This window comes from Protobothrops mucrosquamatus, unplaced genomic scaffold (genome assembly GCF_001527695.2).
Source record: "Protobothrops mucrosquamatus isolate PMUCROS unplaced genomic scaffold, P.Mucros_1.0 scaffold1057, whole genome shotgun sequence".
Lineage (NCBI taxonomy): Eukaryota > Metazoa > Chordata > Lepidosauria > Squamata > Viperidae > Protobothrops > Protobothrops mucrosquamatus.
The window spans coordinates 651,552-655,597 of NW_015387289.1; positions in this window are offsets into that span (position 1 = coordinate 651,552).

A 4,046-nucleotide genomic window follows, 5' to 3' on the forward strand; every position below is an offset into this window, starting at 1 on the left:
CTGCCTGGATTAGGCCCTGAGTTTTCTTGACAAGGATTTTTTCCCCAGAAATGGTTGCCTGGATTTTTTAGCTGAGAGAGAGGAACTGGCCAGAAATCACCTAGTTGACTTTGTGTCTAAGGCAGGACTAGAACTCATGGTCCCCAGTTTTTAGCCTGGTACCTTAGCCACTATACCAAATTGGCTCTATTTTCCCAATTTAGAACTAGATGATTGTCCTTGTCTAATTTCCACACAGCAAAATTGGTGAAAACTGGGAATTCTTGGAGAAGAGTTAGCAAGTGACAGACTGGGATAATTGTTTCTATTCTGCTTTATGGGGCTGCAGTTTCAGCCCTATTTTGACTGACCACAACTTAAATCATTCCTGTTATTTGTTTGTTGCTTGTTTATCAAATTTCTAAAGCAACCCAGTTCCATAATGATGGGGAGCATATAATATTAAAAACAAAAATATCATAATCAACAAAAAAATAGATGTCCAGGAAAAAAAAATCAATATTTCTCTATACCCAATCTCCAAATATTCCCCAAATCTCACTTCTCAACCCAGGGACTGGGAAAAGAGTCAGATCATCAGTACTCACTTAGTCCAGAATTGGAACTATTTGAAACACTGGTGGGATGCTGTTCTAGAAGGTCAGCACTGTAATAGAGAAGACCTGCTTCTTGGGTTTCATCAGGTACTATTGTTTAATTGTTGGGACCTGAAGCATGTATAGGGCACCAGATCCCTGAGAGTCTTACACCATTAACCAGCACCCTGAATTGCACCTAGAGGCCTACTGCTAACTAGTGAAACTAATTAAGCAGAGATGTCCCAAAGATGCTTTTTCATGAGGCAACTGGACTTCCTTGTTTTTCTTTGAAGATGTTTCACTTCTCATCCAAGAAACTTCTTCACCTCTGACTGGATGGTGGGGAATGGAATGATTTATACTCCTTGCAGAGAGCTGGTCATTTGCATTCTTTTAGAGAGTCGTTCAGGCCACCTGGAGGTTTATCTGAGTAGTGCCAATGAGTGTGGAGCCTTCTTGGAACTGTTGAAAGGACTGTGTTGTAGACTGGAGATAGATGATGTTATATCCCTCCCCCTCTGTTGAGAGAGGGCTGTTCAATTTTGTCATAGATGGCCTTTTTGCCCATCTTTCAAACCAGCGGTCCTCTCTGTCCAAAATGTGGTCTTTGCTGTCTTCAAAAGAGTGGCCTTTGTCTTTTAAATGCAGCTAGACTGTTGAATCTTGTCCTGATGGGTTTGTTCTCCTATGTTATGCCATGCATTTATGAAATAGTTGTTTTGTTTCCCCAATGTACAGATCTGCACATGGCTCACTGCATTTTACTGCATATACCCTGTTGCTCAGTTTGTGTTTGGGTGTTTTATCCTTGGGTGGACAAGCTTCTGCCTTACTGTATTCTTGGGTTTGAAGTGTGCTGCATACAACACAACCGACTTCTTGTTCTTTCAGGTCAACGGAACACTTTTTCGTAGAAACCCTGTTGATACTGGACCTACTGACTCTTAGGAGTATCTGTGATTCGTCTCTACAATGTACCCGTATTTCAAGGTTTAGTCAGGGTACATTTCAAGTAATGTTGTCAGGTGTGTGTTCTACTGGGTTGGTATTCACTGATTAGGAAGGCTTCCTAGTCATTCTTTCTTAGTTAATATGCCACTTAGACCTTTGGCCATGCTAGCAGATTTAAAAACATTTTTTTAAAAAAAAGAGAAGGGAGGGGAAAATAAAAACAAGTTCCTTCTTCCACACTTTAGCTGCAATTTCTTGACATTATTTTGCCAGTTCATTTTTCTGTGTTATTGGCGGAGGAGATACCTTGACATTTCCACCATCATCCTCTGCCAAATTTGGGGGCTCTTGAAAAAGGCCAGCCACTGACTTTCCGTACTTGTGACATTTTTCCCTACCCTGCCAGATTTCTTTAGCTGATATAACTGAACCTCTGATGAAGCCACATTCCCATTATCAAATGTCATGAAACTCTTCAAATGTGCACTAGATAAATTGGAATACTATAAAAGGCTATCAGGTTCTACTCTGGGAGCTATTTACAAAGGAAATGGGCCTGAAACACTTTGAAGCAAAGTCTACAGCTCTGTTCACAAAAAGAGAATTTCCTGTGATCTAAAAAAACAACAACAACAACCCTGCTGAATATGCTGACCTGATACTCTTCTTTTACCCATATTGATTTCAGAAAAGATCCTCTTTATCCCTAAGAGCAAGAGCTGAGTAATGTTATATATGTAATTGGGTTGTTACTTCACTTCCCTATAGAAATGAAATACAGTCCTTTTTCTTCTAAGACTGCCATAGATAAGGCTGTGTTTACAGTTGAGCATTGCATTGGAGAGGGTGAATTTAATGTGCAGGGATGTTGCTACTACAGAAACATAAGCATTTCCTCCAAGGTATAGCAAGAAATATTTACCTAATGATTCCTATGGTTTTATGTGTTGGAGAAAATGTAAAAAAAATATACTTATATCCAGTTTTGCAAAAGCTGTGTAAGTCAGGGTAATAAATTCTGATGAGAAAAGGAGTTTGATGGTGTTAGCCACCAAGGAACAATAGCACTTTAAAGTGGGTTCTAGACTTAGTTCAGAGATGCCCTAGTCCTGCTCCAAAGATCTGGGAATAATGAACAGAGATACTGTTTGCCTATTCTTCCCCAACTCCCATTTTATTATCACCCACTTTGTCCATGACAGTCTGCACTTCAACAATCTAGTTTGGGAATTTAAAACTTCAGATAGAGAAAATACATTCCTCTGGAAAGAGTTGGCATTATTTCTCACCCTTAAAGTTACGTTCTTCTAAACCTAGCACTCTCTTTCTATTTATCCCCTTATTCCAGAGGCAAAAGGATCAGTTCTTCTTGCACAAGGCAGGGTAAGTTCTTCCTCAGTGGCTCGCTGTTTTAGACCCTCTGAATTTTCCATTTGTTCTGATCATGGTCACTCCAAGGCCTATGATGGCCTAGACCCACCATATCCAACTGAGTGTCTAGATGTGCTTACTTTTAGAAGACTATATTGAGTAGGAATTCTTTGAATTGCAGTCCCAAAACTTTTGTAGGGTACCATGTTGCAGAAGGCTGCAATATAGGAAGGAGCAGAAGGAGCAGAACTAAGCTATCTAAATCAGTCATAGAGATAGATCTGATAGATAAAGGGGGCTTGAATGAGTTGTTAAAATTGTAAATGAAATGGATGAATGAATGAATGAATAATCTGTGTCTTATGACAAGAGATATGAAATACTTTAACCAGGCTTCATAAACATATTTTATTAACTTCTTCCACCAAATAAACAGAAGAAAAAAAATATTATCTTACATTCTCACATCATAATGAAAAAGGACATTTATCAGAATTATTTCATCATTTTGATAAGCTTTAATAAATGTATTTTAGTGCTACTTTTCCTTAATCTTTTTTTTTTTTTTTTCAAAATTTTTTTATTATTTTCAACATAAGAAAAAAGCAAACACAAGTACATCACAATTGGAAAAAACCCCCTCCCCACCCCCCACCCGGACTTCCCAAACCTAATCCCAGGATACTATTCATCTAAAAGTAACCTTATATTAATATCCCTAACTCCACAAAGTATAATTCTACATAAATAGGTGAAATATAAGTATATATATAAAAAAAAGAAAAAAAAATTTTTTTTTATCTAAAAACCTAACCTATATTCAATCATTCTATGCTTATTTTGAATATAAACAATCCATCTTCTCCATATTGATAAAAATTGTTCATTTGAGTGGTCCTTCAAATAAGCCGAAATCTTTGCCATTTCAGCAAGATGCGAAACCTTCGCTCTCCAATCCTCTATTGTAGGTAAAACTTGACTCTTCCAGTTTTGAGCTATCAACAAACGGGCAGCAGTTAAACAATACAACATCAAGTTCGTTTCTTTTACATCCAGATTATGTGTGATACCTAGGAGAAACAACTGAGGCAAAAAAATAATTCTTCTTTTAAAAACTTGTTGTAGATTCCACCATAATTTTATCCA